Source organism: Nomascus leucogenys, chromosome 24 (genome assembly GCF_006542625.1).
Source record: "Nomascus leucogenys isolate Asia chromosome 24, Asia_NLE_v1, whole genome shotgun sequence".
Classification (NCBI taxonomy): Eukaryota; Metazoa; Chordata; class Mammalia; order Primates; family Hylobatidae; genus Nomascus; species Nomascus leucogenys.
This window is the reverse complement of record NC_044404.1, coordinates 19,654,769-19,675,514: the sequence shown is the minus strand read 5'-3', so window position 1 is coordinate 19,675,514 and position 20,746 is coordinate 19,654,769. Positions and strand designations below refer to the sequence as shown.

Sequence of the window (20,746 nt, the reverse complement as noted above, 5' to 3'; positions counted from 1 at the left end):
CATTTGTACCTTTTGGCAAAACACTTCTGTCTTTAAATCTGAGAGCACCTGCAGAGGCTATTACAGTTGTCGTCCCCATTGGACAGAGGAAGAAGCAGGGCCTCCAGCAGTTTATCCAGGGTCACCAATTATGATGGTGGAGCTAAGCTTTGAACCCAGACAACCTGACTCCGGGGCTCTTAACCACCACATGGCATTGCCTCCATCAATAGGAAAAGTAGGAATACTTTCTTAGAACAAAGAGCTGGCTACATAGGCAATTCACAGAGGAAGAAACGCAAACGCCTAATATGTGAAACTTTGGTCCTCACTAGTAGTTAGAAGTGCAAAATAAACCGAGATGGGATGGCTGGAAAAGGCTCCTTCACGGATGACTGTTCCTTCTGCTTGGTGGGTGGATTCGTTTCTTGCTGGACTGTGACCTGCACATTTCGTGACTTTCTGATGAAGTGGATCCCCTCACCTTGGCATTGAGTCTCTTGAGGGATAAAGGGCAGCGATTGACTGGGAGAAATCCGGAAATCCAGAGTCTGGATAATCAGACTCCATTATCCATTAAGAGCATCATCACCCATGTTGGCATATTAAAGGCTCTGAGAAGTCCCGCAGTTGATAAAAAAAGAACTGAACCTGTTTTCCCAACTCACTTTCAAGGAATGCGCTTTGGGAAACATTGTTTTCCTGGGAAGGATCATAACATACACACTGGATTCTACACCCTTTTTTGACAATGGCCCTAAGTGTGATATTAGCCAAACCTTTTATTTTCGTAAGTGTTTGGTAAAATGGGGTAGAAGGAAACATAGTTTTTTTGGAATTATTTATCTATTTTTGCAAATAGAGAACTGCTTCAGGAAACTTCCTGCTGCTTCAATAGGAGGGACAAAGGTAGATGAAAAGAAAGCAGTTATGTCCATTAAGAAGGTGCCTTGGCAAATCTTACAGGAAGTCAGGAGACCTGGGCTGTGGCCTTGAGTCTGCCAGTAACTTGCTTTGGGAATTGCAGATCTCCCTGGGTCTGGGGCCTCCACTCTGCGAAGTGCAGGCCTGATGGCCTCTCAGTCTCTCAGAACCGGAGGTCTGTTGCCTAGAACTAAAAGAACATCATCATGGATACCCTTCTGTTGATGTCACCACTTTCAGGCTCCCCTTTTGCTGGCAGAAGGGACCTCAGTTTCTCTCAGGCCTATGAGCTGCCCCATCTGGAAATAGGTGGAGAGAACAGAGCCGGCAGGGGCCTCCAGCAGATGCTCCAGCCCACAGTCTTTGTCCCTGGGTGGCTCACTAGAGCCAGAAGAGAAGGCTTACTAGGACTTGAATCCTGGCCTGGTCACCATCCAGCTTTGAGACCTTGGGCAAGGCACTTCATCTCCCACAGTTTCCGAAAGCCAAATTCATGAGACGGTTGTGAGGATTCGGGGCGCATGTAAACTGCAGATGTGAGTGGAAGACAGGCACTTAATTGATGCCTGCTGGTGCCTTTACTGCCTTTGTTGGCTTCCCAGGGCTGGTTGGCTCACTCCTGGGTTCCGCCAGCCTAGAGGCTGTGCCCTGATGCCCTGGGCAGCCTTTTGGACTGAGTTTTCACAGGTGAACCCAGTCCCAGCCTTGGCTCCCACAGTGGGGCATTTTATAACCCAGTGCACGTTTGCAAGGACTCGGCTTATTTAACTGAGGAAGGAGATTAAGAGGCCCTCCATTGAGGCCTTGTAGATAGTCATGAGAACTTGTCAAGGTGAGGATCCCCGAATGGGAAGCTGAAAACGCCACGGCCCCCGACCCAAAGGCGAGTCATGGAGGTCAGAAGGTGAGCCTCCAGACTGTGGCTGACTGGTTTCCATTCTGCAGAGATAAGGGTCATCTGACACCAGCTCCACAGTCTGCCCTGGTGGGGGTCTCTCCCCCTCCTCTTCCTGATTGCTTGCTAGGCACTTTTCTTCCTGCTTCTGCTCCCTGAATGAGGAGCTGACCCCGGTTATCATTGGGAAAGTCTTCGGAAGCCCTGGGAGAGAAAGCTAGACAAGAGCGTGGCTGGATAATCTGAGGCGGCAGGAAGGAGTCTTAGGTTGATCTCAGTGTCCAAGGACAAGCCAGCCTTGCAGCCTCCCAGGTCGTCAGACCCCTCACTCCTCAGCCTTCCAGAGGTGCCAGGTCACCTGTGAAACCCGGGTCCCCAGGATCCTTTCTGTCGGTTTCCCAGCTTCCTTGCCATTTACCCTCTTCCTTATCAGCACTGCTCACCTCTTGCTCCTCTTTCCTCTGAATCTCTTGTCCCCTTCTTGAACCCACATCTCTAGTTTCCCCCCAGGCACCCTTTTCCCCAGCCTGAGAGCCCCCCAGTCTATGTGTGAGGGTCCTACACAACCTCCCAGTGATGGGCTGCTGTTCGTATCTCTGGACCTCTCCTGGGACTGCTCTCTGGTGGGGAGGCTATTTTAGCAGCTCACCTGCTGCTACCTGTTCATGACCCTGATGCAGAAAATGCTTGTGAGGTGCCACTAGCCAAGAAGCAGACCAAGGCTGGAAGTGGAGTCCTCATTTGTTTTGCAGACTTCCTTGGAAACAGATTGGCCATTTAGTGCCCCCTACCACTCCTTTATATGCCAGGCCAGAGAAGCCTGTTTTGGTGTACTTGGGAATTCACGTTCTACAAAATTCTTGGTTAGGCGTTTCTAGGCTGTTAGTCTGAGGATGCCTGAGATGCTTGGTTAGGAGCATTGAAGTTGATAGTGGAGAGCCTCGAAATCGAAAGGCACAATCCTGTTCAGCTCTTGTCTTTACCACGTCTTAGCTGTGTGACCACTGATCCTCAGTTTCCTCATCTGTGAGATGGGCATAATGACACTAACTTCAAGAAAGAGATGGGGGGTGTAAAGCTTCTAGCATAGTACCTGGCTTGTAGTAGCTGTCTATGTGGAGTTCTGAGGTCACGTCAAACTTGCACAAAATACTCTGCTGTTCTCCCGGGTTTTAAGAATAACTGTCGTGTGCCATGTACTGTTCCAGACCCTTTGCTTATTTAAACTGCACACCACAAGGTTGATCTTTTTTGCCCATTTTACAGATGAGGAAACCAAGTGAGGTTTCATGAGTTGGTCCAAGCCTCACAGCTAATTAGTAAGGAGCAGAGTTGGGATCTACCCCTGTCTGCAAAGCCTGTCTTCTCTGTCACGCTGTTTGTGTCCAAAGCTGCCCCAGGAGTAGCTTTCTCCTTGTCACTGCAGGTCACCAGAGGAGGGCTGACTCTGAATGCAGCTGTCTTCACAATTCTTAGCACTGGCAAGAAGTTACTCCGTCTCCATAGTGGATAGCTCCCTCCTTCCCACGTTGAAAGGGCGTCCTGTTCTGGCCTCCTTTGGTTAAAGGTGCACTGCTGATGGAGACGGAAGCATCAGTGGTAACAAGCACAAGACCCCGACATCCCAGCTGCCAGCTGCCAAGCAGCAGTGCCGTGTGGCGGGGGGTGGGGGTTGGGTTCCAGTGTACCCACCTTTGCATTGCTTACATAAAGGAGCTTCAGAGCTTTAGAAGGGATGCATGGGGGAGGAATAGTCCCGCCCTCCTCCTTTTTTGGGTCATTGGCCCTCATTGGGCTGGACACTTCTTATTCACTAATCAGACGGTTTGCGGTTGCCCTTTGCCACATCTGTGGCTGCCTTCCTGGGCCTGTCGAGCTCACAATTAAGGTTCATTAGAGACCCTGTCAGTCATAGCACGCACAGAGCCTGCCTGAGAGAGGCCTTGCCAAGGGGCTGGCCAGCCCCATGCCCCCACCAAAATGAGTCCCTTTGCAAATGACTGCCGACCAAATTCTAGAGGCTTTGTGTGCAGGAGAGGGGGTGTGAGCAGCGCTTGTGAAGCTCCAGACTCTTGGGTCCTAGTGGGCCCATTGCCTTTTATGTAATTGAAACCTTCACGCGAGCTCTCGAATTGATGTTCCAGATGGTGGCGGCGGGAGTGCTGTCAGATGGACGCTTTGGAGGGAGCATCTGACAGCCTCCGAAAAGAGATTTGGAGCCAAATGCAGAAGAGATTTAATGATCGTTAATCTCCCTCTCCCTCTTTCTGGAATATATTGGGACTCTTAATTACTATTGACTGGAAGCTAAAACAACACTCCTAGTTCAGAACAAAACTCTTTAGGAGATTTGCCCCAGGCTGAAAGGATTATCCTTCATACAAGGGGATTTTTTTTTTTTTTTTTTTTTTTTTTTTTTTTGCCTCTTTCTAACCATGTGTTGAACATCAGTTGGGAGTAGAGGAGATATGTACATCAGGTGTTTTAAAGAGGCTTAATACTTCTTCACCCACATTGTTTTCCTGTCTCATTGACCTTCCTAGTCCCAAATGCTGCCTGTAGGGGCAGCCAAATCTCCATGTTGTATCTAATGCACTGAAAGCACTGCTCTGTGCTGTAACTGTACTCTTAGCCCTGGAGGGCCCTCTGGCTTCTGAGCACCTGCGGGATGCCATGATGCTCACCTCTATCCCCAGACCCTAACACAGTGCCTGGCCACATGTCGATGCCAAATAAATATGAGATAATGAACCAAAAACCCCACTATCCCCAAATTCTGAGGGGAGTCCACATTAGACATTCTAGGCTGTGTGATCTGAGACCGAGAGATGAGAAGGGACAAGGATGGCTTGTGGAGCTGAGCTGTGACTCAGGAGACCTCAGCCCCTGGGACTCAGGGCTGGTGGTCCCGGCAGGTGGCAGTATATGGACAGAGTCTTTAAGGTCACAGTCATGAGTCACCTGGGGCTGGGTGCACCTGAATATCTAGGTGACCCTGAGTAAGCTACCTAGACTCCAGGCCTCAGTTTCCTCATCTGTGTAATGGAGAGAATTCTGGATTTGCCTCACTCTAAAAGAGGACAATTGTGAATATTAAAGGAAGTCGTGTGGGGAAAATGCTTGGTGCAAATCATCCAAAGAAGATGGTGGAATCCCTTGACAGAAGCAGCTGGAATCCATTGCTTTCCCATGATTGCTGAGCTGTCCTTTTAAGGAGGAGAGTGCGTGCCCCTTGTCAAAAGCAGCCTGCGTTTCCCTGTTTGGCCAGATAGGTGGGTGAATGCTGCTTGATCAGGCTCTAAAAGGTCCTGCCTTCTTCCGGATGGGAGAGGGACTGTGAGGTAAACTCAGATCTTGCATTATTTCCATTATCTCTTTTTTTTTTTTTTTTTTTTTTTTTTTGAGACAGAGTTTTGCTCTGTCACCCAGGCTGGAGTGCAGTGGCGTGATCTCGTCTCACTGCAGCCTCCGCCTCCCTAGTTCAAGTGATTCTCCAGCCTCAGCGTCTGGAATAGCTGGAACTACTGGCCTGTACCACCGTGCCTGGCTAAGTTTTGTATTTTTAGTAGAGATGGGGTTTTACTGTTTTGGCCAGGCTGGTTTCAAACTCAACCTCAAGTGATCTGCCTGCCTCGGCCTCCCAAAGTGCTGGGATTACAGGCATGAGCCACCGCGCCCAGCCATATATACATATATATATTTTTTTGAGATGGAGTCTCACTCTGTCTCCCAGGCTGGAGTGCAGTGGTACAATCTTGGCTCACTACAACCTCTGCCTCCCCAATTCAAGCGATTCTCCTGCTTCAACCTCCCGAGTAGCTGGGACTACAGGTGTGTACCACTACAGCCAGCTAATTTTTGTATATTTAGTAGAGACAAGATTTCACCATGTTGGCCAGGCTAGTCTTAAACTCCCGACCTCAAGTGATGCCACCGTGCCCGGCCTACTGCTGTTACCTCTTGTACTTCACCTCTTGAGTCTTGATGCTGCAGGCGTTAAGCAGGGCATGTGACAGGGAGGAACTGCGGCTGGAGTCCAGGAGGGAGGGAGGCAGGCAGGAGGGGCACTGGGTGCAGCTAGAGGCCAGTGGAGATGTAGTTCCACTTGCCCAAAGCAGTCACTTTTTTATAGCTTGCCATCCACCTTATCCAGCCTGTTGGGTGAAGGTATGTCCCAATCCTCATTTTAGAGCAGTTCAATGAATGTTTATTGCTACTGCTCCTCCCTGTATTGCTAGAGTATCATAATGGCCTGTAGACAGGCCTTCCTGCATGTCATCCCCTGCCTGCTCTGCATACAGAGTAGTCTTGCCGAAATGCACTTCGGATAATGTCTCTTAATGACTCCACATTGTCCGGATCAAGCCCGGAGAACACATCTAGGTGGAAAAGCTCTTGATCTGGCCCTGTCCCTTCCTCCTGTCTCCTTGTCTTGCACACTCCCAGGCCTGTGCCCTGTCTTGTTGCATCTTTGTACATGTCGTTTCCTTGACTGGGACACATGTCCACACCAACTCTGCTCCCACTAACTGCTCATCTTCACACCTCCGCTGGGGCCTCACTTCCCTCACCCTGCCCCCCAGCATGCCCCTTGCTTCTCCTGTCTCTTAGAGTTGCTCCATCCTAGGAGCTTTTGGCTCTCGGAGGGCAGGGATCTTTTATTTTCACCTTTGTATCCCCATTGTCAAGTCTGAAGCGGACATTCAGTGAGTGCATGCCTACTTGAGCCCCCATGAATGCAAGGCCCTGCCTAAGCTGAAGCACCAGGGTCAGAGTGACAAGAGAATAGTTGTGTCTTTAAAGAGCTCATAGCTACAGTGGGAGACAGATAACCCAGGATGGATAGAACGCAAGGCTGCTTTTTTTTTTTTGGAGATGGAGTTTTGCTCTTGTTGCCCAGGCTGGAGTATGATGATGCAATCTTGGCTCACTGCAACCTCTGCCTCCCTGGTTCAAGCAATTTTCCTGCCTCAGCCTCCCAAGTAGCTGGGATTACAGGCACCTGCCACCACGCCCGGCTAATTTTTTGTATTTTTAGTAGAGATGGGGTTTCACCATGTTGGCCATGCTGGTCTCGAACTCCTGACCTCAGGTGGTCTACCCGCCTCAGCCTTCCAAAGTGCTGGGATTACAGAGGTGAGCCATCGCTCCCAGCGAGAATGCAAGGCTTCTGATGTGAGGAACATGGGCACTGCGGAGCACCACAGAGGACACCGTGGCCCACCCTTGGTAGGCGAATCCCAGGGAAAGCTTAGAGTGGGTAGAGCCTGAGATATAGCTGGTGTGTGGTGGGGAGGTGCTAGCTGGGCAGGGACTGAGCAGGAGCAGGTGGGTTTCTGCCTGATTAGATAGAGCATGTGAATTGGTGTCTAGTGAGCTTTGAGTTTTGATTCAGGCCACATGGGTCCCTTACCAGAAAGCAGGTGATGGGCACACACTCTGGTTTTGCTGAGGATCAGCTGTTAGCTCCCACTCAGACTTTCTAGATGGGTAAGGGACAGAGACCAGCAGGTTCCCTGCAATTTTAAGATCATAACTGAGAAATGTGCCCTTGTAAGCCTGTTGATCCAAGAGCCTGCCTGCCTCTAGAAAAGCCCACATCAGTCCTTTCCTGGGAGGCAGTGGCTTTGTTGCTTCTGTTGAGACAAAGTTCTTCATTGACCTCACAGGGAGCTGGGACTTTCTGAATCCGACCACTCAGGTGTTCTCTCAGTTCCTGTTGACTCCTCCACAGCCCTGGTGGGAACAGCTGCTGCTCTTGAGGGAACCTAAAGTAAACTCCTGGCTTGCGATTTTCCTGAACTCGTAGATTTTGGCAGAGGAGAAGGGTGGAGAGTCCAGGTCTTTGTTCCTGATCCTGTCACCCTTATGAGTTAAGATTTGGCAACTCTTCTCATAACTGCTGGGGGCATAGGGTATCCTCAAAAGTAGAGTTTAATTACTAGTTTAAAGAGACTGTGCTCCAAACTCCAGTGAACTTCATGATACAGAAAGCAAAGAATTGAAAGGGTATCAGCTGTTTGGGGAAAACCACTGCTTCCACCACCTGGAAGCCAAATAGGCAGATGTCCTCTGTGGGTGGAGCAGGGGGCTAACATCACTTTCTTATGTTATTATAGGTCATCAGCCTATGTGCAGGCCATTTCAGTCTCATTGGAAATACCTGTAAAAATGCCTGGACTTGTAAAAATGCAAACAAAAAATACAGCACTAAAGGGGTTGTTTAGTCCTCCCCTGAATTCTGTTTCTGCCTTAAAACACCAGAAGAGCTTTGGCTGTGTGCCATCCACAGGAAGCACCCTAAGAAGGAGAGGATCCACCCAGCTTCTCCCAGGCTAGGTGGTCCTTCCTTTTTCACCTTTTTAAGAGGCTCACCTGAGGCAGCTGAAAAGGTGGCAAAAGACAGGACTGCATGCTTCATTCCCAGCAAGAATGTCAGGCAAAATTCGAACTCCTTGATCACCCATTGGTTTCCACATTCTTTCCATTCCAGAGACCAAGGGGAGATTTGCCGATGCTGATGCTCCCTGGGCTTTGGAAAGCTATCCCTAATTAAAGGCCTCCCGGCCGTGTGCATAGCTGTTCTGCTGCAAATCTCTGCCCTTTTGTGTTTGTGTTTAAAATTCCATCTTTCCAAAATGTTTGCCCACTCAGCAAGTCTCCTTGAAAGCCCTCACTTTTGTTTGGGGGAAGTTTTGTTTTTTTTTTTCCTTTTTGGTTTTTATTCTGCCTATGTGTAGGAAATTTAAGTCTCTTAGGAATTGTTTGTGAAAATGCTCTCTGGTCTTTTTTTAAACCATGGTGAGTGTCTCTCACCATGGCATTGGAAGCTGGCAAGGGATGCCCCTGGTGTCTGTGCTGTTAGCTGCCACTTGAGCTTTTAGATGGAGTTACTGGAGTATCATTTTCGTTCCATTCTAAGGAAAATGAACAAAAGAGTTTTTCCCTCCTGTTTAATGTGCAGCAGTGCTACAAGGTGAGAGAAGTACGTTAGCAAGGAATCTGAACCAGGTCAGGATCAGGGCAAGGTGGTAGGAGGCTGAGCTCTCCAGTGGTGAAAAAGATGGTTCTTGTCACCTAGAGCCAGGAGGCATAATTCAAGTGAAGTGTGTACAGGCCCCTTCCTTGGCCTTGTCCTCAAAGGATTTTTTTCCTACAAGATCTATCCAGGTCCTTCATTTGGGGAACGTTATGGACTCCTGTTGTTGGAAGCCAGAGAATAGTGTTTGGAGAGCTTCCATTGAGGAGGGTCTGAAGACTGTCCCTTTAAGTTAGATCCTGCCCTCTGGTTGATGAAAAATGTGAGACGTAAAAGTGAATTGGAGAGAGATCCCACTTCCCCACATACCAGAAAAGGCAGACAGTACTCCCTCCCCAGAGCTGTTAGAAAGCCAGCATCTCGCGGTTGGCAGGCACTGGCCCTAGATGAGGAATTCCTGGGTCGCCCCCCTTAGAACATGTCTGGTTTTGGAAACAGGTTAAAAATACTTGAGGAGGGCATGGCACGCTCGGTCTGCTTCCCTGATGTTTGAAATAGGCCAGGAATGTGGGCTGGGAAGCCCAGAGGAGACTGCGTGTCCCACAGGGTTTTGTAGTTGGAGGCTGGGGTTTCTCCTCTCCATCATCACCCCCTTTAACTGCCAGTGACCGTGTGCCAGATTCATGAAGGGCACACTGAAATTGATGAAGACCTGTGCCATGAGTAGCGGGAAAAACTGGGCTCCCTTTAGTAAGCAGGATGGTGTTGAGGTCTCAGAGGCAGGCAAGGAGTGGGCTCGGAATCTCTCCTGGAAGAGAAAAGAGGAGGGAATTTGGATTCTGTATACAAATATAGAAATTCCCTAAGAGTTTTAAATTTGAACATGGCATTCAGGGGAGAAGATTATGGGTTCCAAGCCTTTTCCTTCTTCGCCTTCTTGTGAATAACTCACTCAGCTGCTTGCGTCTGTGTCCTAAGGCTGTGAGCCGAAGAACTGGGCAGTCCACAGTTGGTTTGAGCCTCAGAGTACCTTGCTCAGTAAAGGTTTGTTTTAGGAAGGATGACACAAACTTTTGATTAACTCTTAAATCTTGAACTGTGAAACTTTGTAGGATGTCAACATTAAAATGAACCTTACTGATTATCTCATCTAGTGGTTTTCAAACATTTTGAAAATTGGTACAGCCCCTTTTTCAAGCAAAATCTTAGAACTTGAATAAACCAGGTAGAAGGTGGTGGGCCCAGACTTCCTCTCCCACTCTTGTCACCGTGAGCTCCTCCCTCTGTACTCACAGCCCTCAAGGCGCCCCTCTCTCAGAGAACCATCCATTGCAGAGACCAGGGAGCCGTGGTCCATGCCCCGTGTAGCACTGTTTCATGGCAGAACCAGCTCTGACTTCCAGGCCAGTGGCGAGTCCCTGCATTACCTTGGTTTATTTTCATGTAGGAAAAGCTCTGGGTAGTAAGAGTGAAGAGTCAAACAGCTACAATTGAGAGTGAGGAGAAAGACAACACTGCCCATGGGTTCCTGACACCCAGGGTCACTTTTTACCAACCTAACCCTGGGTCACATGACGTACTCATGTTCTGAAACTGTTGGTTCCTTGGATGTCTACCTGTGATGTCTTGGATCCATGTGGTTCTCTCTGCCTAAAATATCCTCTCGATTCACCTTTTCTTCTTAAACAACAGCTTTCTGGAGATATAATTCACATAACATAACATTTACACTTTTAAAGTGTACAGTCCAGTGGTTTTTAGCGCACTCAAGAGTTGTGCAGCTAGCTGGGCATGGTGGCTCATGCCTGTAATCCCAGCACTTCGGGAGGGCGAGGCAGGCAGATCACTTAAGGCCAGGAGTTCAAGACCAGCCTGACCAACATGGTGAAACCCCATCTATACTAAAAAATAAAAAAATTAGCCAGGCATGGTGGCGAGTGCCTGTAGTCCCAGCTACTTGGGAGGCTAAGGCAGGAGACTTGCTTGAACCTGGGAGGCAGAGGTTGCGGTGCTCGAGATCACTCCATTGCACTGCAGCATGGGTGACAAAAAAAAAAGAGTTGTGCAGCCATCAGCATTTGGCATCCCACGCTGTCTGCCTTTGACTGACAGATGCTCTCCGTCTGCCCCTTGGTCGTTGGGCTCCTTTGCGACCTGCCCTGACTGCCATGCCCTGCCTCACTTTCTGTAACTCAGCTCAGATGTGGCCCCCCTGGAGATGTACCCTCCAGTCTCCCCTGCTTGGTCGTTTCTATGGGTGACTCAGTGAAATTACAGCAAAACCTGATGAGACATCCCTCCAGTGGAAGGAATCCAGTGTGAAACATTGTGGCCAGACAGCCTGGGTGACTTCTGTGCTGAGAACGGCGAAGCCACCCGACTTGTTGAGTCTACCTCAGCACCCACCCCCAACTCAGACACATAAACATGGCACAAACACTCCCACTTGAAGGGAAGCAGAAGTATTACTGGAATCATGGTAGGTCATTGAGGTTTAGAAGCTTGTGGTTGTGAGGATTTTTGGACAATCTGTTGGAGGGAGCCAGACCTCTGCCCTCTGACTCAGTGGCTCCGTGCTCTGAGCTGGTCAGCCTCTGCTGTGGCGTCAAAGGTCATTCGCCTCCCAGGGGGCTATCAGGACCCCTGGGGCGAGGAGTACAGGGCTCAGCACCTCACCTGGCTCATCGGGAGACTGAGCAGATGTGGCAGGATGACTGTGGCTCACCTCCATGTGTGGGCCCTGGAGGTCACGGAGTTCCTCATCGTGGAGCAGATCCTCTCGGACTCGAGGGTGTTTCACAGGCTTTCAGATTCTAAAGTATCCCCCGCCTTGCCATTGCCCATGGTGGCCTGGCCGTGTGACTCCTTATTGTCACTTTCTGCCTCGGGTGTCTCGTTTCTGCTAAACAGAACATGTGAGATTTCCCTGGCATCCCCACCAGTGTTGACCTGCACATGAATATCAACCCGCAGAGTCCGATACTGTTGGCCTGTCCTCCTGAGCGATCATGAGCCCCCCAGATCAGTGGTAAAGAACAGCCCTTCCTATGCTGCCCCATCTGGCTTCTCCCGCATTCGGGTGGCGTGTGCCCTCAGGCTTCCCCCCTGCATTCTTATTTTGTAACTTCTATGGTAGCCCATTCATAGTTTTTGCCCTAAACTCTAGGTTTAGATGTGGACATTTGGCACACATGTGGTTTATAAAGCCTGAGGCCAGGCTTAACCCTTAGTATCCAGTGATGATGAAATAGATGGATTTCCCATTTCCCTCCCTGCAATTAGGTCTTGATGCTCTACCCTAGGAGGTGGTTCGTATGAGAGGTTCCATTTGCGTTGACCTCATTGTGTGAAAACCCAATCTTGTCAAGTACTTCTCTCTGCCACCATCCATCTGGTGACTCTTTCAGCTAAATTATTTTGCCTGCTAGGTTACTCACCAGCCATCATTCTAGAGTCCACATGGCCTTAGGGTGGGATTGCATGGCTTTCACTGAATTACCTGCTGTGTGACTGTAGCCAAGTTGCTTAACCTACCTGTGCCTCTTTTTTTCACCTGTAAACAGTAATGTGGGAAAATAACACCCCTGCCTTCTACAGGGTTGCTGTGATGATAAAATGAGGATGTGTGTTACATGCCTTTTAAGTGGTAAGACTTAAACATCTTTGCTGTTATTCCAATCATAACTTTGATAGTTCAGTAAATCCTCACTTAATGTTGTCCATAGGTTCTTGGGAATTATGACCTACAGCAGGCCCTTGAATAATGTTTCATTAAAATGTTGACGAGAACAAAATTTGGTTTCACTATTCACTTAAACCAGAGGACGGAGACCCTCTGTGAAATTACAGTGTCTTTGGAGAAAAATTGTCTTATATATGAGTTATGTTTGTGTATTTTTACCTGGTCTTTTCCCAAAAAGATTTCAGGTGACAGAAGAATACAAGCCAATACGATAATCGTTTTTTTTTTTTTTAATTTTTTGAGACAGAGTCTCTCTCTGTCACCCAGGCTGGAGTGTAGTGGCGCCATCTTGGCTCACTGCACCCTCTGCCTCCCAGGTTCAAGTGATTCTCCTCCCTTAGCCTCCGGAGTAGCTGGGATTACAGGTGCTTGCCACAATGCCTGTCTAATTATTATTTTTATTTTTTTTGTATTTTTAGTAGAGATGGGGTTTCACCATGTTGGTCAGGCTGGTCTCGAACTCCTGGCCTCAAGTGATCCTCCTGCCTTGGCCTCCCAAAGTGCTGGGATTACAGGCATGAGCCACTGTGTTCGGCCAATAATCCTTAATAAAAATGTGGACTGAGAAAGCCGGACTAAGGACTGAGGACCATCCCGGAAGAGAACAGCAGCTACACCCTGCTTGCCTTCATGCTGGGAAGGCTGCAGGTCTGGCTTTAGGAGGAGCCTGTGCAGGGTATGAGGGGCAGCGGCAGCCCCACAGCAGGCGGCAGCCCACGCCCCGTGGGTGCACACCTTCATCCAACTCAGGGCTGGCAGTCATGAGGATGAGATGCCATCCACGTCAAGGATCAGTCTGTCTCCCACCCACCGAAGAATAGTCCCTCCTTTAAGGGAGGCACTGAAGAGTGCTGAGAACTTGCTTCCCACCAAGGCAGGCTTGGGCTTCAAAAGATCAGAACCTGACCCAAGTGGCCCTAGTTTTCCACCATCCCACACCATCCCACCAACGCTTCAGAAGTCCTGCCAGCATCAAGCCAGGCATGAGGCAGTCCGGACAGCTCATCCCTGCCCTGGGGAGAGACATGCACCTCACAAACCTGTGAGGCTCAAGACTGCGTCCTGCACAGGGTGCAGGAGCATAGGTGGGGCAACGGCCTCTGCCGACACGGCTTTGGGAGGTTGCAGTGGAAGAGGCAGGCATGGCCGAATCAGACCCTGAAGGATGACTTAGTCCGTGGAGCGCGGGGAGGGAAGGTGGTCTGGATAGACATGCAGGATGCTGGGTGGAGGGCAAGGGTGTGGGGCAGGGCTGAGTCAGGGGAGCCTCCCCGTGCTCCTTAGCCCGAGGCCATCGCCTGGCTGTAGGCGGCAGGAGCTGCCGGCTGGCTGGCCGGCTGCAGGCAGTTCTCAGCATTAAGTCCAAGATGACTTCCATTCTGGTGACTCGAAGGTGGTTTTGTATATTGTGCTTCATCTCTCAGGGACAAATCCTTAATTAAACGCAGCCCGGGAGCTTAGAGAGACCCTGGCTTCTCTGTACACAGGTGATGGGTTGTGTGCCTGGCCAGGAAATGGTTAATTTAATTAGGCTCCGAGGGCCTGGTTCATCCCCTTCAGGGAAGCTTAAGGTTACATGTGGACAACAGGAGCCTTGTGTGTGCCTGTGGCTGACCCAAATATAGTGATTTTCATTTCTCCTTTCCATTTGTCTTCTTTGTTCTGCCCCTTCCTGACCCTTTCTTTAGGAAACTGTTGTGGCCCCTTCCAGGCTGTGAGCTTCCAGAGGGCAAAGCTTTGGGGTTTGGAGTATGAATGGCTGAAAGCGAGCCCAGGAGGCCTGCTTTTGTTTATTATTTATCTCTGGATGGTCAGGGCACCTGTCTGAGAAAAGAAAGAGATGGAGGGGACTTACCATTCCCTGAAAAAGCTCTTTGTTGTTAATGGCATGTAGAAGACTCATTTCTAAGTAGAATAAATCATTTGTTGGTCAAAAATGGCTTCCTAATGTTGGCCCTCTTGGCCAGCCTCAGTTGCATTAAACCCTAGGTAACCAACCACAACCCCCGTCTTGAGTCGTGTGCCTCATATGAGCGGGTACAGATGCTGCTGCACCCTCGAAGGGGTTACATGCCGAAAAATCCACTGGAAGTAGAAAATGCTTTTAATCCCCCAACCTGCCAAGCATGATGGCTTAGGCTGGCTGACCCTAACGCGCTCAGAACACGCCTACAGTTTGGTGAAAGCACCTGGCGCGCAGTGGCTGTAGAGTGTCATCGCTCACCTTTGTGATCATGGGGCTTGTGGGGAGCTGTGGGAGCTGCTGTCTCCCTGCGTCATGAGGGAGGATCAGACCGTGCATCGCTAGCCCAGGAAAAGATCAAAATTCAAACTACAGCTTCTACTGAATACCATTGCAAAGTCAAAAAAAAATCTTAAGTCAGAAACATCTGTGTTACTCTGCCAGATGCCCTGTATGCACCATTATCTCAAATCTATGTTGCATGGCTTGCTCACTTTTTTTGTTTTGTTTTGTTTTGTATTTTGAGACAGAGTCTTGCTCTGTCACCCAGGCTGAAGTGCTGTGGCGCGATCTCTGCTCACTGCAACCTCCGCCTCCCAGGTTCAAGCAGTTCTGCCTCAGCCTCCCAAGTAGCTGAGATTACAGGCCTGCGCCCCCACGCCCGGCTAATTTTTATATTTTTAGTAGAAACAGGGTTTCACTATGTTGGCCAGGTTGGTCTCAAACTCCTGACCTCAGGTGATCCGCCCACCTCAGCCTCCCAAAGTGCTGGGATTACAGGCATGAGCCACTGTGCCCAGCCATCGCTCACGTTTTAATGTTGCCAAAATTGGGAAATTGCTTCTTACACTTAATGTGTACACTTAGCGATGTTATAATTACTGATGCATCTTACAACTTACAGCTTTCACAGGAAGAAAGCAGGCTGTGCTTGCACTTAAAGAATACGGCCCTTGGCCAGGCAAGGTGGCTCATGCCTGTAATCCCAGCACTTTGGGAGGCCAAGGCGGACGAATCACCTGAGACCAGCCTGGCCAACATGGTGAAACCTCGTCTCTACTAAAAATATAGAAATTAGCTGGGCATGGTGGTGCACACTTAGAATCCCAGCTACTCGTGAGGCTGAGGCAGGAGAATCTCTTGAACCTGGGAGGCAGAGGTTGCAGTGAGCCAAGATCGCGCCACTGCACTCCAGCCTGGGCAACAGAGCGAGACTTCGTCTCAAAAACAAAACAAAACAAAAAAATATGGCCCTCAGCGCCAAGTGACTGCTTAAAGAGGAGAGAGGCTGGACCTGGAAGAGTCCTCTTGTGTGTGGCCCTGGCAGGCGAGGGGCCCATTTCTCACCAGGCTCTGCTGGGTGGTAGGCACTGAGCCCCTGCCTACACGCCAGGAGTCCCCGAGGCCCAGAGTGGAAAGGTCACATGTCGGATCTGCTGTGGGCCGCGGTGAGGCGGCAGGAGAGCCCAGCTGTGCAGCCCTTCCCAGGCGACCCCGGGCACCCTGGGTGTGCCGTGACCAGGCACTTGGGGGAGAAAGCTTTGGTCCTCACAGTCCCATAGTTCCCCCGATTCTATTCTTTTTTCCTCCCCTGTCCCCTGAGCCTGACTGGGGATGGGGGCAGCTCGCCTTGTTGACCCGGTGGGGTCTGGTCTTTGGAAGAGCTGGGTCAGTCTCAAATTGAGATTCTCGTTCCTCTCCACCTTGTGTTGGCTGGGACTGCTGGGGCCAGCAGCTTCCCCATGCCTGGGTTTTCTCATCCACAGGTGGGGGGTGCCCTCAATCTTGCCTCCGAATAGGTGCACCACAGCATAGCTCACTTGGCTGTTATCCTAAGGAGATATGTTTTGATGCTTCCTGGGGTGAGCAGGAGCCCCTGGGGCCCCCCTCTGGTTATTCAGGGGTACCACTTGCCTGAGTCTCTGGGAGCACAGCTGCTTCCCATCCAAAACAAGCTTGGCCACCCGGGTGTGACTTTCAGGCCCGGTGTGAAGCTGCCGCCTGTGCAGGTGCCTTCTCATTGCAGGGGTGGCCATGCTCAGAGAGCCATTAGGCAAAATGTGTCGGAAGCTCCAGCCTCGGCTACATGAAGCTGTGCTTCCGTGGCTCAGTGTTCCTAATGACAAACTGAGGTCCCTGTAACGAAGCTGCCCTTGGGGGGTTGGGGAGCGGGCTTGTGTTTTCTCTACACTGAGTAGTGGTGGTGGGGTGGGGGTCCCTGCATCTCTCATAGGCTGGTGGAGGCCACGTGTCCACCTGGACAGACCGGTGACGGGAGCCCCACTGAAGGGATCCTGACCTGGAGCCCATCTCCCTAGGCGAGGGCAGCCAGCTTACAGGCCCTCACTGGGAGGCCTTTCCCAGCATGTGCTCTTGTACCTTTTTGAATTCTGACCTATGTGAATGTATTACCTATTATACATAAGTAAACACTTTTTTTTCTTGAGTCAGGTTCTTACTCTGTCACCCAGGCGGGAGTACTGTGGTGCAAACACGGCTTACTGCAGCCTCGACTTCCTGGGTTCAAACAGTCCTCCTATCCTAGCCTCCTGAGTAGCTGGGACTACAAGCACATGCCACCATGCCTGGCTATTTTTATTATTATTATTTTAGTAGGGACAGAGTCTCGCTGTGTTGCCCAGGCTGAGCTCAAGCGAGCCACCGCAGCTGGCCTTTTTTTTTTTTTAATTCTTAAGAAAAGCAGTGTGCCATGGCCTGCCCTCACACTTGGAGTGACCCAGGCGGTGCTGCCTCGCTGGGTCTCACTCCAGCCGCGCTTTGCTCCTCTCTGTTCTTGCACTTGCCTCAGTGGCCTCTGCAGCAGAGCCTCATGCCAGCTCTTCCCTCTGCTTGGGATGCCCCTGTTATTTTTCCCTGCAGTCTTGGATGGCTGGCTCCTTGGTCATTATTCACATGTCATCTCTGTGCCACCTCCTAGATTGCTGACTAGCCCCCACAGCAACCCCCTTCTGTCGTCTCCTGCAGGTTCACTTCCTGCCTCTTTTTTTTTTCCTTGAGACAGAATCTCTCTGTGTTGCACAGGCTACAGTGCAGTGACACAATCTTGGCTCACTGCAACCTCCACCTCCCAGATTCAAGTGATTCTCCTGCCTCAGCCTCCTGAGTAGCTGGGATTATAAGCACGCACCACCACACCTGGCTAATTTTTGTATTTTTTTAGTAGAGATGGGGTTTTGCCACGTTGGCCAGGCTGGTCTCGAACTCCCGAACTCAAGTGATCCACCTTCCTCAGCCTCCCAAAGTGCTGGGTTTACAGGCGTGAGCCACCATGCCCAGCCTACCCTTGCCTCTTGGGGACGCCTCTGTGGCTGGACTTTGCTGCCAGAGCAGGGCCGCCCATGTCCATCTCTTCCCGTGCTGAGCCCTTGCACCTGACACGGGCCTGGAGCGGGCATTCGGGGTTTATGGAACAGTATGAATTTCTCCTTGACATGGGTGTCGTAACCCCCAGTTCCAGAGACTTGGGAAGGTTACACTTAGCCAGCAAGTGACTGACCCAGGATTTGAACCTGTTTGGTTTCGAGGTTGGTGGTTTTACAGAATGCCACACTGTATATTTTGTTTCTGACACGAGTGTATGTGCCACTCGAAATGCTCTTTTATCTTTTAAAGAAAGTTTTGGGCCTTCTGGAAAAATAAAAGGAACAAATTGTCACAGAGCCCTCTGCTGGACGTTGGCAGCTGCGGCATCCTGGAGTGGCAGTTTCCTCTGAGCGCACCCAAGTACGCAGAATCTGTTTTTGATTCCTATCTCGCTGGTGGTGGGCTCTCGGCCAACAGGCAGATCAAAAGATGGAATGTGTTCATTTGGCCATTTTTTTTAAAAACCGAGGTACAAGGGTGCACTTCTTAAAGACAAGGGCGCCGTGGGTTAGACTCCATGGGTCTGAGCTGGTCTGGCTTTTGTGCTTTTTTTAAGGGTTCATCTCAAGTTTCTTTTTCTGGTTGAACAATTTTTTTCAACATTAATAACTAATGGAGAAGAGGAAGAGGCAAAGTAGAACCATATGGCGGAACAAACACGAACCTCACTTGTGGCCGGAAACTTCTGATTTGTATCTCTTCGTGTGATCAGCTGTTGGGTTGGATGATTTAAAAAAAAAAAAAAAAAGAGTTCAGTTTGGGCAAAAGCAAGAATGTCTGTCGTTTCTTTTTGAACCTAGCTGTGCTGTATGTATCTGCATGTCCTTCCTCAGCCATTGGCCTGTAGCTGCCTGGCTCTGGTCAAGTTATTTCTCTAAGGCCCTGTTTCCCCTTCTTTAAAACAAGGACTGGAGCGCATGTCTGCATGAAGAGCCATTGTGAGGATCATAGGGAAGGGCAGGGAGAGCTGCTAGCATAGTGCCCGCCACGCAGGACAGGGCTATTACGATCACCTGGTCCTTCCACGGATTATTATTCAGGTGTCACCTGAGGCCGTTGCCAATGGCATCCTAGTCTCTCCCTTACCTTCTACCTTCTGGGGGTTTTTCTTCTCCCTGCCCTAGTTCACTTTACCCACTCCCCACCTGTCTTTCCAGTGGCCCCCTGGGTACCACGGAGCCCGGTGAAAGTATCGGTGGTGAAGGACTTGTGGCTCCTGCTCCCTGGGGTGGGCACACTCCTGTGGCAGCAGAGGAACTGGTGGAGCTCTGAACTCCCACCAGAAAGACGGCAGGCACTATCCTGACCAGCGTAGTGTTTATTATTCCAAGTCACTGGGAATTATGTTTAAATCCCCCCAACAGCCTGGATTGGTCTGACACCTTTGGTGTTATCTGAACGTTCCCTCCAAGGCTGTTAGGCAGTTCAGATGGGTGGTTTAGACAGAAACCATCCGGCTGCCGCGTGTCGGCACCGCTCCTCCTCCTCAGAGGCCCTCCCTGGCTTTGGAGGCTACAGAGCCAGTGCCACACGCACCCCAAAGTGAACTCTCAGCTTTGTTTGGACCTGTCGTTTCATTTAAATCACTGTACAAACCCAGGGTCTGTGACACTTAATGTGATTTCTTCCACTGCTCTAAGCACTCGACATGAGTAGGGGGCGGGGGCCGGGATTCAGATGAGTGTAGGGACTGGTTAGATTACAGAGATACACTGCCTTTATTCTGGTTCTGTAATATGACCTCAGACCACAGGATTAATATCCACTTACATGGAATCAGCATGCATTGACTGATCCCTGCTGCAGCGGGCGTGATGCTGCGCTGAGGCCGAAGGGCCTGTCTTGGCCTCTGTAGGTGTGGAGTCAATTCACAATGAAAAATGCTAAGTGGTGAGGAAGGAGTAAGGTGAAAGCAGTAAGATGGCAGTATTAGAACAGCCATCCCCAAAGCATTTAGGATTCAGTTGATATTAGTGTTACTGCAGGAATTCTGAAGAATTTGACATCTTGATAAAGAATTTGGAGTTTGGGCCAGGCACTGAAGGATCAGTAAGATTTAAGAGAGCAGTGGGGATTGGCTGTCAGATTTAGCAAATAGAAATACATGACCTGGCCAGGCGCCGTGGCTCACGCCTGTAATCCTAGCACTTTGGGAGGCCGAGGTGGGCGGATCATGAAGTCAGGAGATCGAGACCATCCTGGCTAACATGGTGAAACCCCATCTCTACTAAAAATGCAAAAATTAGCCGGGCGTGGTGGCGCGCGCCTGTAATCCCAGCTACTCGGGAGGCTGAGGCAGGAGAATGATGTGAACCTGGGAGGCGGAGCTTGCAGTGAGCCAAGATCGCGCCACTGTACTCCAGCCTGGGTGACAGGGAGACTCCATCTCAAAAAATAATAATAATAAAAAATACATGACCTGGCCAGGCGCAGTGGCTCACACTTGTAATCCCGGCACCTTGGGAGCCTGAGATGCGTAGATCACTTGAGGTCAGGGGTTCGAGACCAGCCTGGCCAACATGATGAAACTCCGTCTCTACTAAAAATACAAAAATTAGTCAGGTGTGGTGGCGTGCACCTCTAGTCCCAGCTACTGGGGAGGCTGAGGCGAGAAGATCGCTTGAACTCGGGAAGCGGATGTTGCAGTGAGCCAAGATCACACCGCTGCACTCCAGCCTGGGTGACAGAGCTGGACTCCATCTCGTTGAGAAAAAAAAAAAAAAAACAAACATGACCATGTAACCTTTAGGAAGTATTCATGCTAAAATGTTATTCATTGTGTATCTGAAATTCAGATCGAACTGGCCTTCCTCTGTTTTATCCAGCATCCCTCAGTGGGGAAGATGTTTAAGTGGAGCAATGCACATGCTTGTTCAGGGA

The 20,746-nt window shown here is 50.1% G+C and overlaps 1 protein-coding gene and 1 pseudogene across 7 annotated transcripts in view; both read left to right on the top strand.

The window, feature by feature from the left end:
- CAPZB (capping actin protein of muscle Z-line subunit beta) overlaps positions 1–20,746 on the top strand; it is a 146,859-nt gene that overhangs the window by 74,915 nt on the left and 51,198 nt on the right. The gene's annotated exons all lie outside the window — the stretch shown is intronic.
- LOC115833005 lies at positions 17,265–17,878 on the top strand (annotated as a pseudogene).